This window comes from Camelus ferus, chromosome X (assembly GCF_009834535.1).
Source record: "Camelus ferus isolate YT-003-E chromosome X, BCGSAC_Cfer_1.0, whole genome shotgun sequence".
Classification (NCBI taxonomy): Eukaryota; Metazoa; Chordata; class Mammalia; order Artiodactyla; family Camelidae; genus Camelus; species Camelus ferus.
In genome coordinates this window covers 44,094,835-44,111,766 of record NC_045732.1, presented here as the reverse complement: position 1 = coordinate 44,111,766, position 16,932 = coordinate 44,094,835, and the positions used below count along the sequence as shown (strand labels likewise).

Here is a 16,932-nt window from a genome sequence, read left to right as displayed (position 1 = left end):
CAAACCCTTATTGGATATATCATTTGCAAATATTTTCTACTATTCAGTAGGTGGTCTTTTCATTTTGTTGATAGTATCCCTCACAGTGCAAAAGCTTTGTGGTTTCATGTTGTCCCATTTGTTTACTGTTGCTTTTGATTCCTTTGCCTGAGCAGACATATACGAAAAAATAATAATACTAAGAGCAACATCAAAGAGTTTACAGCCTATGTTTATGTCTATAAGTTTTGTGGTTTCAGGTCTTACATTCTAAGGCTTTGATCAATTTTGAATTTATTTTCTGCATGATGTGAAAGAGTAGTCCAGTTTGATTATTTTGCATGTACCTGCAAAGGTTACCCAATACCATTTATTGAAGAGGCTGTCTTTTCCCCATTGTATATTGTTGTCTCCCTTGTCACAGATTAATTGCAAAAAAAAATGTGCATTCATTTCTGGGCACTCTGCTCTGTTCCATTGATATATGGTTTTTGTACCAGTACCAATCTGTTTTAATTACTGTAGCTTTGCAGTACAGTTTGAAATCATGGAGGGTGATACCTCCAGCTCTGTTCTTTTTCAAGATTGTTGTGGCTATTTTGGGTCTTTGTGTTTCCACAAATTTTAGAATTATTTATTTTAGTCTGCAAAAAATGACTTTGGCATTTTGATAAGGATTGCACTGAATCTGTAGATTGCCTTGTGTATTATGGTCATTTTAACTATATTAATTCTTCCAACCCATGGTAGATCTTTCTATCTGTGTTATCTTCAGTTTCCTTCATCAGTGTCTTATAGTTTTCCAAGTGAAGGTCTCAATTTGTTAATGTGGTGTGTCACATTGATTGATTTGTAGATATTGAATCATCCTTACATCCCTGGGATAAATACAACTTGATCATGGTGTAGGATCCTTTTAATAATGCATTGTTGAATTGAGTTTGCTAATATTTTATTGAGGATTTAAAAAAATATTTAACAACTTTATTGAGACATAATTCACATGCCACATAATTCACCCATTTAAAGTGTACATTCAGTTGTTTTTAGTATATCACAGTTTTGTTCAATCATCACCACAATCAATTTTAAAACATTATCATCACCCCAAAAAGAAACCACGTATCCATTGGCAATCACTTCCCAAGACCCCTCCTTCCAAGCTCTGGCAACCACTAATCTACATTTTGTCTCAGGATTTGCCTATTCTGGACAATTCATATAAATGAAATAATACAGTAGTGGCCTTTTGTGACTGCGGCTTTCATTTAACTTAATGTTTTCAAGGTTCAGCCTTGTTATAAGAATGAATGTAGTACTTTACTCATTTTTATGGCTGAATAGTATTCCATTCTAAGAGTTTCAATTTCTTCACATTGTCATCAATGCATTTTATAGCATTTCTTTTGTTTTGTTGCCTTTTTAAATTTAAGTATAGTTGATTTACAATATTACATTAATTTCAGAAGGATTATTTGACTTTTTTGCAGGTTATATTCCATTATAGGTTATTATAATAATATCCAAGATATGGAATATAATCCCCTGTGCTATACAATAAATTCTTGTTGCTTATCTACCTTAAATATAGTAGTTTGTATCTGTTAAACCTATACTCTTAATTTGTTCCTCCCCTACTTCCTCTCCCCTTTAATAACCATAAGTTTTCCGTCTGTGAGTCTGCTTCTGTTTTGTATATAGATTCATGTGTATTATTTTTAGATTCCACACAAAAGTAATATCATATGGTATTTCTCTTTCTGACTTCTTTCACTAGACATAATATTCTCTAGGTCTGTCCATGTAGCTGCAAATGGCAAGATTTCATTCTTTTTTATGGCTGAGTGATATTCCATTGTGCATATATATCACACCTTCTTAAGCCAATCATCTGTTGGTGGGCACATGGGTTGCTTCCATGTCTTGGCTATTGTAAATAGTGCTGCTATGAACTTTGGGGTTCATGTATCTTCTCAAATTGAGAGTTTTTGCTTTTTCCAGATATATACCCAGAAGTAGAATTGCTGGATCAAATGGTAGTTCTAGTTTTAGTTTTTTAAGGAAACTCCATATTGTTTTCCATAATGACTGTACCCATTTACATCCCCACCAACACTGTAGGAGGGTTCCCTTTTCTCTACATCCTCTTCAGCATCTATAATTTGTAGACCTCTTGATGATAGCCATTTTGACTGGTGTGAAGAGATACCTTACTGTGGTTTTGATCTGCATTTCTGTGATGATTAGCAATGATGAGAATCTTTTCATATGCCTATTGGCCATCTGTATGTCTTCTTTGGTAAAATGTGTATTCAGGTCTTCTCCCCATTTTTTTTGATTGGGTTGTTTGTGTTTTTGATATTGAGTTATATGGGCTGTTTGTACATGTTGGATATTAATCCCTTATCAGTCCTACATTTGCCAATATTTTCTCCCATTCCGTAGGTTGTCTTTTCATTTTGTTGACTATTTCCTTTGCTGTGCAAAAGCTTTTAAGTTTGATTATGTCCCATTTGTTTATTTTTCCTAGTGTTTATTTTACCTTGGGAGACGGATCTAAGAAAATATTTCTATGATTTAGGTCAAAGAATATTTTGCCTATTTTCTCATCTAGGAGTTATATGGTGTCAGATCTTACATTTAGGTCTTTAAACCATTTTGAGTTTATTTTTGTATATGGTTTGAGGGAATATTCTAATTTCATTGTTTTACATGTAGCTACGCAGTTTTCCCAGCACCACTTGTTGAAGAGAAACTCTTTTCTCCATAGTTTATTCTTGCCTCCTTTGTTATAGATTAATTGACCATAACTGTGTGGGGTTATTTCTGGGCTCTCTATTCTGTTCCATTGATCTATGTGTCTATTTTTGTGCCAATACCATTGTTTTTTTTTTTTTAATTGAAGTATAGTCACTTTACAATGTGTCAATTTCTGGTATAGAGCATAATGTTTCCATCATATATATACATACATATATTCTTTTTCATTATAGGTTACTAACAAGATATTGACTATAGTTCCCTGTGCTACATAGAAGAAATTTGTTGTTTATCTATTTTGTATATAGTAGCTAATATTTTCAAATCTCAATCTCCCAATTTATCTCTTCCCACCTCCTTTCCCCCTGGTAACTGTAAGTTTGTTTATTGTATCTGTGAGTCTGTTTCTGTTTTGTAGATAAGTTCATTAGTATTTTCTTTTTTCTTTTTTTAGATTCCACATATGAGTGATGTTATATGGTATTTTTCTTTCTCTTTCTGGCTTACTTCACTTAAAATGATGATCTCCAGTTCCATCCATGTTGCTACAAATGGCATTATTGTATTCTTTTTATGACTGAGTAGTATTCAATTGTATAAATATATCACAACTTCCTTATCCAGTCATCTGTCGATGGACATTTAGGTTGTTTCCCTATCTTGGCTATTGTAAATAGTGCTGCTATGAACACTGAGGTGCATATATCTTTTCAAATTAGAGTTTCCCCTGGATATATGCCCAGGAGTGGGGTTGCTGTATTATATGATACGTCAATTTTTAGTCTTTTCAGGAATCTCCACACTGTTTTCCATAATGGCTACACCAAACTACATTCCCACCAACAGTGTAGGAGGGTTCCGTTTCTCCACATCCTCTCCAGCATTTATCATTTGTAGACTTTTTAATGATGGCCATTCTGATTGGTGTGAGGTGATACCTCGTTGTAGTTTTGATTTGCATTTCTCTGATACTTAGTGATATTGAGCATTTTTTCATGTGCTTATTGACCATTTGTATGTCTTCATTGGAGAATTGATTGTTTAGGTCTTCTGCCCATTTTTTGATTGGATTGTTTAGTTTTTGTTATTAAGTTGTATGAACTGTTTATATATTCGGGAATTTAAACCTTGTCACTCACATTATTTCCAAATATTTCCTCCCATTCTGTAGGTTGTCATTTTGTTTTGCTTATAGTTTCCTTTGTGTGCAAAAGCTTACAAGTTTAATTAGGTCCCATTTGTTTATTTTTGCTTTTGTTTCTACTGCCTAGGTAGACTGCCCTAGGAGAACATTGCTAGGATTTATGTCAGATAATGTTTGCCTATATTTTCTTCTAGGAGGTTTATAGTGTCTTCTCTTATATTTGCGTCTTTAAGCCATTTTGAGTTTATTTTTGTGTATCATGTGAGGGAATGTCCTAACTTCATTGATTTACATGCTGCTGTCCAGTTTTCCCAACATGACTTGCCCAAGAGACTGTCTTTTCTCCATTGTATATTCTTGCCCCCTTTGTCAAAGATTAACTGATCATAAGTCTCTGGGGTTTTATCTGGGCTCTCTATTCTGTTCCATTGGTCCGTATGTCTGTTTTTGTGCCAACACCACATTATTTTGATTACTGTAGCTCTGTAATATTGTCTGAAGTCTGGGAGGGTATTCCTCCAGCTTCATTCTTTTTCTTCAGTATTGCTTTGGCAATTCTGGGTCTTCTGTGATTCTATATAAATTTCAGGATTATTTGTTCTGGTTCTATGAAAAATGTCCCGGGTAATTTGATAGAGATCACATTCAATCTGTAGACTGCTTTGGGTAGTATGGCCATTTTAACAATATTGATTCTTCCAACCCAAGAGCATGGGATATCTTTCCATTTCTTTAAGTCATCTTGAATTTTCTTAACCAGTGTTTTGTAGTTCTCCATGTACAAGTCTTTCACCTCCTTGGTCAGATTTCTTCCTGAGTTATTTTTTTGGATGCGATTTTAAAAGAGATTGTTTCTTTAATTTCTTTTTCTGATATTTCATTTTTAGTGTAAATAAATGCAACTGATTTCTGTATGTTAATTTTGTGTCCTGCTGCCTTGCCAAATTCTTTTATCAGCTCTAGTAGTTTTTGTATGGAGCTCAATATCACTGTTTTGATTACTATAGCCTTATAATATAGTCTGAAGACTGGAAGGGTTATACCTCCAGCTTTGTTCTTTTTTCTCAGAATTTTTTGGCAATTCTGGGTCTTTTATGGTTCTATATATGTTTTAGGATTATTTGTTCTAGTTCTGTGAAAAATGTCATAGATATTTTGATAGAGATTGCATTAAATCAGTAGATAGTTTTGGGTATTATGGCCATTTTGACAATATTAGTTCATCTATTCCAAGAGCAAGTAATATCTTTCCATTTCTTTGAAGCATATTCAATTTCCTTTATCAAAATGTTATAGTTTTCAGACTATAGGTCTTTCACCTCCTTGCTTAACTCTATTCCTGTATGTATTTTTGATGTAACTTTAAATGAGATTTATTTTTACTTTATCTTTCTGCTGTTTCATTATTAGTGTCTGGAAATACAACAGATTTCTGTATTTAATCTTATATCCTGGTACCTTGCTGAAATCATTTATTAGTTCTAGTAGGTTTTGTGTGGCAACTTTTGTATTCTTTATATAGAGTATCATGTCATCTGCAGATAGTAACATTTTTACCTTCCTTTCCAATATGGATACCTTTTCTTCCTTTTTTTTTTTTTTTTGTCTCATTACTGTTGCCAGGATTTAGTATATGCTAAATAGAAGTGGTGAGAGTAGGCATCTTTGTCTTATTTCTGAATTTAATGGGAAGGCTTTTAGCTTTTCTCCATTGAGTTTTACGTTCACTGTGGTTTATTGTAATGGCCTTTATTATATTGAGATATGCTCCCTCTATACCTACTTTGATGAGAATTCTTCTGTTGAATTTTGTCAAATGCTTTTTATGCATCTATTGAAATGATCACGTGATTTTTGTCTTTCTTTTTGTTAATGTGCTGTATCACATTGATTTGCATATGTTGAACCATCCTTGCGACCCTGGAATGAATCCAACTTTATCATGGTGTATGATCCTTTTTATATATTGTCAGATTCAGTTGGCTCATATTTTGTTGAGGATTTTTACATCTACATTCATCAAAGATATTGGCCTGTGATTTTCTTTTTTTGTAGTGTTTTTGTCTGGTTTTGGTATCAGGGTAATGGTGGCCTTGTAGAATGAATTTGGGAGTGTTCCCTCTTCTTCAATTTTTTTGGAATAGTTTAAGAAATGAGTGTTAACTCTTCTCTAAATGTTTGATAGAATTCACTTGTGAAGCCATCTGGTCCTGGCCTTTTTTTTCTTGAGAGTTCTTTTATTACTGGTTTAACTTCATTACTAGTAATTGGTCTGTTCATATATTCTGTTTCTTCTGGGTTCAATCTTGGGAGATGACACAGTTCTAGGAATTTGTCCCTTTCTTCTACATTGTCCATTTTATTGTCATATAATTGTTCATAGGAATCTCTTATGATTCTTGATATTTCTGTGGTACCAGTTGTAAATTCTCCTATTTCATATCTGAGTTTATCTATTTGGGCTCTCTCCCTTTTTTTCTTGATGAGTCTGGCTAAAGTTTATCAATTTTACCTTTTCAAAGAACCAGATCTTTGCTTCATTGATCTTTTCCATTTTTCAGTCTCTATTTCATTTATATATTCTTTGATCTTTTTCATTTATTTCCTTCTACAAACTTTGGATTGTGTTTGTTCTCTTTTTCTAGTTCCTTTAGATGTAAGGTTAAGTTGCTTATATGAGATTTTTCTTGTTCCCTGGGGTAGCCTTGTATCACTATAAACCTCCCCTCAGAACTTCTTTTGCTGAATCCCATAGATTTTGGATCATTATGTTTTCATTTTCATTTTTCTCCAGGTATTTTTTAATTTTCTCTTTTATTTCTTCAGTGATCCACTCATCGTTTAGTAGCCAAATGTTTAGCTTCCACTTGTTTCTGTATTTCAGTTTTTTCTTTTAATTGGTTTCTAGTCTCATACATTGTGGTCAGAAAAGATATTTGATATAATTTCAATTTTCTTAAATTTAGTGAGACTTCTTTTGCAGCCTAGTAAGGGATCTAGTCCAGAGAACTTTACATGTACACTTGAAAATAATTTATATTCTGCTGGTATTGAATAGAGTTTTCTATACATAACAATTAAGTCCATTTCATCTTATGTGTTAAGGACAGTGTTTCCTTATTGATTTTCTATCTGAATGATCTGTCCATTGATGTAACTGGGTTGTTAGTCTCCCTTCCTATTATTGTGTTACTATAAATTTCTGCCTTTATTTCTGTTAATATTTCCTTTATGTATTTATTTGCTCCTATGCTGGGTGTGTGTATATTTCAATTGTTATATCTTCTTGGATTGATCCCTATATAATTGTGTAATGTCCTTCTTTGTCTCTTGATACAGTCTTTGTTGTAAACTGTATTTTGTCTGATATAAGTATTGCTACCCTGGCTTTCTTTTAATTACCATTTGCATTGAATATCCTTTTCCCTCCTCTCACTTTCACTCTGTGTGTGTCTTTAGATCTAAAATGAGTTTCTTATAAGCAGAATATATATGGACCTTGTTTTTGTATCCTTTCAGCTCTACGTATTCTGACTGTAACACTTAGTCCATTTACATATAAAGTGATTGTTGATAGGTATGTACTTAGAACTATTTTGTTAATTGTTTTAGAGTTGTTTTTTGTAGTTATTTTTATTCCTTCTATTTTTTGCTAGTTTCCTTTGTGATCTGAAGTATCCTTAGTGCTATATTTGGATTCCTTTCTCTTTTTTGTATATTCATCTATTTTAGATTTTTGGTTTGAGGATACCATGAGGTTTAAATGTAGAGTTTCTGATCTCTTAAGCTCAAATGCATTTTAACAACCCTGCATCCCCACTTCAAGTTTGCTGTTTTTGAAATCATATTATACATCTTTTTGTTTTGTGTAGCCCTTACCTGCTTATTGCAGATTATAGATGATTTTTTCTACTTTTGTCTCTTAATCTTCCTACTAGCTTTATACATTGTTGATTTACTAGCTTTACTATATATTTGCCTTTACCAAAGATATTTTTTTTCTTTTGTGATTTTCATATCTCTAGTTGTGGTCTTTTCTTTTCTGCTTACAAAAGTCCCTTCAACATTTCATGTAAAATTAGTTTGGTGATGCTTAACTCTTTAGTTTTTGCTTGTCTGTAACCCTTTTGATCTCTCCATCAAATCTGAATGAGAGCCTGGCAAGGTGAAATATCCTTTGTTGTAGGTTTCCCCTTCTCATTACTTTAAACATATTGTACCACTTCCTTCTGGACTGCAGAGTTTCTGCTAAAAAATCAGCTGATAGCCTTACGGGAGTTCCCTTGTATATAACTTGTTGCTTTTCCCTTGCTGCTTTTAATATTTCCTCTTATCTTTAATTTTTCCATTTTAATAAAATGTGTCTTAGTGTGGCCCTCTTTGAATTGATCTTGTTTGGGACTCTTTGTGAATCCTGGACTTAGATGTTTCTTTCCTTTCCCAGGTTAGGAAAGTTTTCAGCTATTATGTCTTCAAATATGTTCTCTGCCCCTTTCTCTCTCTTTTTTCCTTCTGAGACCTCTATGATGCAAATATTACTACACTTAATGTTGTTTAGATATTTACTAAACTATCCTCATTTCTTTTTATTCTTTTTCCTTTTTTCTTGACAGCTTCAGTAATTTTTACTACTCTGTCTTCCAGCTTCCTGATCCATTCCTGTGTACCACTTAATAGACTACTGATTCCTTCTAGTGTATTTTTTAAACACTTTTTATTGATTTATAATCATTTCACAATGTTGTATCAAATTCCAGTATACAGCACAATTTTTCAGTTATACATTAACATATATATATTCATTGTCACATTTTTTTCTCTGTGAGCTACCATTAGATCTTGTATATATTTCCCTGTGCTATACAGTATAATCTTGTTTACCCATTCTACAGTTTTGAAGTCCCAGTCTATCCCTTCCCACCCTCTGCCCCCTTGGCAACCACCAGTTTGTATTCTATGTCTATGAGTCTGTTTCTGTTTTGTATTTATGCTTTGTTTGTGTTGTTTGTTTGTTTGTTTGTTTGTTTGTTTGAGTCCACATATGAGCGATCTCATATGGTATTTTTCTTTCTCTTTCTGGCTTACTTCACTTAGAATGACATTCTCCAGGAGCATCCATGTTGCTGCAAATGGCATTATGTTGTCGGTTTTTATGGCTGAGTAGTATTCCATTGTATAAATATATCACCATTTCTTTATCCAGTCATCTGTTGATGGACATTTAGGCTGTCTCCATATCTTGGCTATTGTAAATAGTGCTGCTATGAACATTGGGGTGCAGGTGTCATCCTGAAGAAGGGTTCCTTCTGGATATATGCTCAGGAGCGGGATTCCTGGGTCATACAGTTAAGTCTATTCCTAGTCTTTTGAGGAATCTCCACACTGTTTTCCACAGTGGCTGCACCAAACTGCATTCCCACCAGCAGTGTAGGAGGGTTCCCCTTTCTCCACAGCCTCTCCAGCATTTATCGTTTGTGGATTTTTGAATGATGAACATTCTGACTGTTGTTAGGTGATACTTCATTGTAGTTTTGATTTGCATTTCTCTGATAATTAATGATGTTGAGCATTTTTTCATGTGCCTATTGATCATTTGTATGTCTTCATTGGAGAATTGCTTGTTTAGGTCTTCTGCCCACTTTTGGATTGGGTTGTTTGGTTTTTTCTTAGTAAGTCGTATGATCTACTTATATATTCTGGAGATCAAACCTTTGTCGGTTTCATTTTCAAAAATTTTCTCCCATTCCGTAGGTTGTCTTTTTGTTTTACTTATGGTTTCCTTTGCTGTACAGAAGCTTCTAAGTTTCATTAGGTCCCATTTGTTTATTCTTGCTTTTACTTCTATTCCTTGGGTAGAGTTCTCTAGGAGAACATTTTTGAGATGTATGTGAGGCAATGTTTTGCCTATATTTTCTTCTAGGAGGTTTATTGTGTCTTCTCTTATGTTTAAGTCTTTGGTCCATTTTGAGTTTATTTTTGTGTATGGTGTAAGGGAGTGTTCTAGCTTCACTGCTTTACATGCTGCTGTCCAGTTTTCCCAACACCATTTTCTGAAGAGACTGTCTTTATTCCATTGTATATTCTTGCCTCCTTTGTCGAAGATTAGTTGACCAAAAGTTTGTGGGTTCATTTCTCAGCTCTCTATTCTGTTCCATTGGTCTATATGTCTGTTTTTGTACCAATACCATGCTGTCTTGATGACTGTAGCTGTATAGTATTGTCTGAAGTCTGGGAGAGTTATTCCTCCAGCTTGTTTCTTTCTCTTCAGTAATGCTTTGGAAATTCTAGGTCTTTGATGGTTCCATATAAGTTTTATTATGATTTGTTCTAGTTCTGTGAAATATGTCCTTGGTAATTTGATAGGGATTGCATTAAACCTGTAGATTGCCTTGGGCAGTATTACCATTTTAATAATATTGATTCTTCCAATCCAGGAGCATGGGATATCTTTCCATTTTTTAAAGTCTTCTTTAATTTCCTTCATCAATGGTTTATAGTTTTCTGTGTATAATTCTTTCACCTCCTTGGTTAGATTTATTCCTAGATATTTTATTACTTTGGGTGCTATTTTAAAGGGGATTGTTTCTTTACTTTTTCTGTTGATTCATCATTAGTGTAAAGAAACTGCAAATGATTTTTGAATGTTAATCTTGTAACCTGCTACCTTGCTGAATTCTTTGATCAGCTCTAGTAGTTTTTGTGTGGACCTTTTAGGGTTTTCTATATATAGTAACATGTCATCGGCATATGGTGACACTTTTACCTCTTCTTTTCCAATTTGGATCCCTTTTTATTTCTCTCTCTTGCCTGATTGCTGTGGCTAGGACTTCCAAGACTATGTTGAATAGGAGTGGTGATAGTGGGCATCCTTGTCTTGTCCCAGATTTTAGTGGGAAGCTTTTGAGTTTTTCACTGTTGAGTACTATGCTGGCTGTAGGTTTGCCATATATAGCTTTTATTATGTTGAGATATGTTTCCTCTATACCCACTTTGGTGAGAGTTTTTATCATAAATGGGTGTTGAATTTTATCAAATGCTTCTTCTGCATTTATTGAGATGATCATGTGGTTTTTCTCCTTTCTCTTGTTGATGCGATGTATTACATTGATTGATTTGCATATGTTGAACCAGCCTTGTGCCCCTGGGATGAACCCCACTTGGTCATGATGTATAATCTTTTTTATGTGTTGTTGGATTCTATTTGCTTATATTTTGGTGAGGATTTTGGCATCTATGTTCATCAGTCATGTTGGCCTATAATTCTCTTTTTTGGTAGTGTCTTTGCCTGGTTTTGGTATCAGGGTGATGGTGGCTTCATAGAACAAGTTTGGGAGTATTCCCTCCTTTTCAATTGAGAAGGACTGGTATGAGTTCTTCTTTGTATGTTTGGTAGAATTCCGTAGTGAAGCCATCCGTTCCTGGACTTTTATTTGTAGGGAAGTTTTTTTTATTGCTATTACGATTTCATTTCTAGTGATCTGTTTGTTCAAGTGGTCAGTTTCTTCTTGATTCAGTCTTGGTGGACAGTGTTTCCAGAAACTTGTCCATCTCCTCTAGGTTATCCAGTTTGATTCCATATAGTTTTTCATAACATTCTCTTATGATATTCTGTACTTCTATTTTACTTGTTGTAATTTCTCCATTATCCTTTCTTATTTTGCTAATTTGTGCTCTCTCTTTTTTCTTCTTTGTGAGTTTGGCCAAAGGTTTGTCAATTTTATTTACTTTTTCAAAAAAACAGCTTTTGGTTTGATTGATTTTTTCTATGGTCTTGTTAATCTCTATTGTATTTAATTCCTCTCTGATCTTTATTATTTCCTTCCTTCTGCTGCCTTTTGGGGTTTTTTGTTCTTCTTTTTCTAGTTCTTTCAGCTGGTGGGTTAAATTGCTTATTTGAGATTGTTCTTTTTTGAGGAAGGCCTGTATCGCTATAAACTTCCCTCTTAGCACTGCCTTTGCTGTGTCCCATAAATTTTGTGTGGTTGTGCTTTCATTTTCATTTGTCTCAAGGTATTTTTTAATTTCAGCTTTGATTTCCTCATTGACCCATTGTTTTTTTAATAGCATATTGTTTAATCTCCATGCTTTCCTTTTGTTCTCCTTTGTTTCTCTGTTGTTGATTTCTAGTTTCATGGCATTGTGGTCAGTAAAGATGCTTGAGATAATTTCTATCTTCTTAAAATTGTTGAGGTTTCTTTTGTGCCCAAGTACATGATCAATCCTGGAAAATGTTCCATGTGCACTTGAAAAGAATGTATATCCTTTTTTGGGGGGTGTAATTCTCTGAAAATATCCACCAAATCTAATTTTTCTATTGTATTATTTAATTTCTCTGTTGCCTTATTTATTTTCTGTCTGGAAGATGTGTCTAGTGATGTTAATGTGGTGTTAAAATCTCCAACTATGATTGTATTCCCATCAATATCCCCCTTTATCTCTGTTAGTAATTGTTTTATGTACTTAGGTGCTCCTATATTGGGTGCATATATATTAAAGAGTGTAATATCCTCATCTTGTATCACTCCTTTAATCGTTATAAAATGTCCTTCTTTATCTTTCTTTATGGCCTTTGTTTTAAAGTCTATTTTGTCTGAAATCAGTACTACAACACCTGCTTTTTTGGTTTTTCCATTTGCATGGAATATCCTTTTCCATCCTTTCACTCTCAACCTATATGTGTCTTTCTCCCTAAAGTGGGTCTCTTGTATGCAGCATATTGAAGGTTCTTGCTTTATTATCCAGTCTGCCACTCTGTGTCTTTTGACTGGAGCATTTAGTCCATTAACATTTACAGTAATTAATGATAGATGTCTGTTTATTGCCATTTTGAACTTACCTTTGCAGTTGACTTGTTATTTCCTCTTTGTTCCTTTCTTCTTCCTTTTGTGGTTTGGTAATTTTCCTTTGTATTATCACGGATTTTATTTAGTTTTTGTGACTCCCTTGTAAGTTTTTGGCTTGTGGTTACCCTTTTTTGTTCAGTCTATTAGCCCATTACTATAACTGTTTTTATTAAGCTGATAGTAACATGATCTCAAACTCATACTACTGAGAACAAAAAATTTTAAAAAGAAAGAAAAAATACATTCTGTATATTCCTGCCTCCCTCTCCCAATGATTTAGATGTCTTCTTTTACAATTTCATGTTTATTTGTAGTTCATGAGTTATCACCTTTCCAGTTGTGAGTTTCTCATTTCTGTAGCATCCTGCTGCTTTTCTATTTAGATTAGACCTTTCAATGTTTCTTTTAGCATGGGTTTAGTGTTTCTAAACTCTTGTAGTTTTTTCTTGTCTGTGAAATTCTTTGTTTCCTTCTATCCTGAAGGATAGCCTTGCTGGATAAAGTATCCTAGGCTGCATCTTTTTTTCATTCAGGACTTTGAATATATCTTGCCACTCCCTTCTGGCCTGTACTGTTTGTGTAGAGAAAAAATATGGAACACTTCACGAATTTGCGTGTCATCCTCGTGCAGGGGCCTTGCTAATCTTCTCTGTATCATTCCAATTTTAGTATATGCGCTGCTGAAGCAAGCACTTCTAGTGTTTTTTTTATTTCAGTTACTGTATTCTTCTTCATGTTTATTTGGTTCTTCTCTATGTTCTGTAACTCTTTGCTAAATACATCTAACTTCTCATTCTGTTCATCCAATCCTTTCCTGAGTTCCTAGAACTTCTTTGTGATTACTACCTTGAACACTTTTTTGGGTAGGTTGCTTACCTCCACTTCACTTAGTTATTTTTCCTGGATTTTATCTTGTTCCTTCATTTCGAATATGTTCCTCTATCACCTCATTTTGCCTAATTTGCTGTTTTTGTTTCTGTGGCTTGATAGGTTGGTTATATTTCATGACCCTGGAGAAGTGGCCTTTTGTAGGAGACTACCTATGTGTCCCAACAGTGCACTCTGCTCTGGTGCTCTAGTCACCAGAGCTGTATTGTCTTAGGGATATCCCCTCTATGGGCTACATAGGTCCTACTGTTGTGGTGGGCTGACTACTGTGGGCAGTCTGGTAGGCTGGTTGGCCCCTTGTCTGGTTGGTTTCCAGGCCTCACCTTGTGTGGGGGATGTCAGCTCCAAGTGGATGGGGCCAAGTCATGAGGTGGTTGGCTATTGAGCCCTCAGTGAGTGCCAGGGCTAGTGCTGGCCCACTGGTTGTCTGAGCCGGATTCTGTGGTGGTTGGTTGTGGGGTAAGTGGTCCTTGCTAACTTGCTGGTGGGCAGGGTTGATTCCTGACATAACTGGCTGCAGCATCTGGGGTATCCCACAGCTGGTGTCAGTGTGCTGATGAGTGAGACTGGATCCCACAATGACTGTCTGTGTGGGTCCAAGTTGTCTTAGTGCTGGTGTTGGTCTGCTGGTAGGCAGGACTAAGGCCCAAGGAGTTCTGGGGCTAGTGCCAGTTCACTGTTGGGTAGATCCAGGGGGTCATGGAGTTGGTGTGTTGACCTTCTTTTGGGCGGGCCCAGGGCCCAGGGTGTTCTTAGGCTGGTGTGTGCCCACTTGTGGATAAAGCTTGTCCTGGAGCTAGTGCTGGCCACTGATTTGCAGAGCCAGTTCTGGGGTCTCTGGATGCAGGGCCCTGGTGTTCTTGGAGTTGGTGCCAGTCCACTGGTGGGTGGAGCCAGGTCCCTAGGACTGGCTGTGAGGACCCTTGGGAGTCCTGTGGTTAGGTCCAGTGCACTGGTGTGTGGGGCCAGGTCCTGGGTCCTCTGATTTAAGGGCTGGGTCACAGAGTGGCTGTTGGCTCAGGAGGGACGTCTTAATGTTTTTGGGTGGGGCTGTGTCCATGCCCAGCTAGCTACTTGGTCTGAAGCATCTCAGTACTGGTGCTAAGTGGCTGGCAGTTGGGGCTGGGTCCCTATGCTACTAAGCTAGAGGGAGGATTCCAAAATGGCCCTTGCCAGCACCTGTGTCTGTGCGATAGAACGAGCTCCCCAGAATGGGTGCTGCCAGTGTCTATGTCCCAAACATGAGCTCCAGTTGCCCCTCTCTGGGAGACTTTCAGATCATCGGGTGAGTCTGACCCAGGTTCCTTTCCAATTTTTGTGCACCCTTTAAGAGTAGAGTCTCTTTTTGTCACATTCCTATGGCTCTCCTGAAATTAATCTCTCTTGGCCTTCAAAGCCAAACTTTCTGGGGTCTTATTTTCCCAGTGCAGGCCTCCCAGTCTTAGGAGCCCAATCTTGGACCCCTCATTCCTTGGGGAGAAAGTCTACATTATCCTCCCATTTGTGGGTCGCTCATACAGGGGTATGGGTCCTGACTATACTGCATCTCCACTGCCCAACCCAACTCATTGTGGTTTCTTCTTTATACCTTTGATTGTAAAACTTTCATGCTAGCCTTCTGGTCTTTCTCATTAAGACCAGATGTGTAAATAGTTGTAATTTTGGTGTGTCTGTTTGAGGAGGTGAGCTCAGGTTCTTCCTTCTCTGCCAATTTGACCACTCCTGGCTGTTGATGACATTGTATTATATATAGAAAACCATAAGGACTCTACCAAAAAAACTGTTAGCATTAATTTAAAAATTCAGTAAAGTTGTAGGATTCAAAATCAACATACAAAAGTCTGTTGCATTTCTAGACACTAATAGGAAATTATCAGAATGTCAAATTAAGAAAACAATCCCATTTATAATCGCATCAAAAAGAATAAAATACCTAGGGATAAATATAACCAAAGGAGTGAAAACCTGTACAATAAGACATTGATGAAAGAAACTGAAGACACAAATAAATGGAAAAATATTTCATGCTCATGGATTGGAGAATATTGCTAAAATGGACATTGTACACAAAGCAATCTATTGATTCAGTGCAATCCCTATCAAAATTCCAAGGACATTTTTCACAGAAAGAGAACAAATGATCCAAAAATTTATATGATACTATAAAAGCCCCTGAATACTAAAGCAGTCTTGAGAAAGTAGAACTAAACTGGAGGCATCATGCTTCTTGATTTCAAACTATTTCAAAGCCATAGTAATCAACACAGTATAGTATTGGTATAAAAACAGACACATAGGTAAATGGAATAGAATAGAGAGCTCAGAAAGAAACCTATGCATATATGGTCAGTTTATTGAAGGCAAAGGGGTTAAAAACATACACTGGGAAAAGGACAGTGTCTTCAATTAATGGTGCTGGGTAAACTGTACAACCACATGCAAAAGAATGAAATCATACCACTATCTTACACCATACACAAAAATTAACTCAAAATATATTAAATATTTGAATGTAAGACCTAATACCATAAAACTACTAGAAGAAAACATGGGCAATAAACTAATTGACATCGGTCTTGGTAATGATTTTTTTTTTAAATTTGGCCCCAAAAGCAAAGGGAACAAAAGCAAAAATAAATAAGTGGGACTACATTAAATGAAAAGCTTCTGCACAGAAAAAAAAAAAGACTATTAAGAAAATGAAAAGACAACCTACTACTTGGGAGAAAATATTTGCAAATCATATCTCTGATAAGGGGTTAATATTTAGAATAAAGAATTCATATAATTCAATAGCAAAAAAACACTAAATGATCCAATTAAAAAATGGGTAGAGTATCTGAATACATTTTTTTCCCATGAAGACATACAGATGGCTAACAAGTAAATGAAAAGGTGCTTCACAGCACTAATCATCAGGGAAATGTAAATCAAAGCCAATGAGATATCACCTCATACCTGTCAGAAAGGTTATTATTAAAAGAAAGAATTAACAAGTGTTGGCAAGTATGTGGAGAAAAGGGAACCTTTGTGTACTGTTGGTAAGAATGTAAATTGGTGCAACCACTGTGAGAAACAGTATGATGATTCCTCAAAAAATTAAAAACTGAACTACCATATGATCCAGAAATTTCACTTATGGGTATGTATCCAAAGAAAACGAAGACACTTTAACTCAGAAAGATATATATACCTCCATGTTTGCTACAACATTGTTTGTAATAGGCAAGCTATGGAAACAGTGTAAGTTTCCACTGACAGATGAATAGATAAAGAAGATGTGGTATACATAAACAATGAAATATTATTTGGCCATAA

General features: G+C 35.4%; 1 protein-coding gene and 1 non-coding gene across 2 annotated transcripts in view; one reads left to right on the top strand and one right to left on the bottom strand.

The window, feature by feature from the left end:
• DGKK (diacylglycerol kinase kappa) overlaps positions 1–16,932 on the top strand; it is a 147,638-nt gene that overhangs the window by 80,090 nt on the left and 50,616 nt on the right. The gene's annotated exons all lie outside the window — the stretch shown is intronic.
• LOC116662328 lies at positions 13,313–13,419 on the bottom strand. The gene has a single exon (XR_004318364.1). It is a non-coding gene; the product is annotated as a U6 spliceosomal RNA (small nuclear RNA).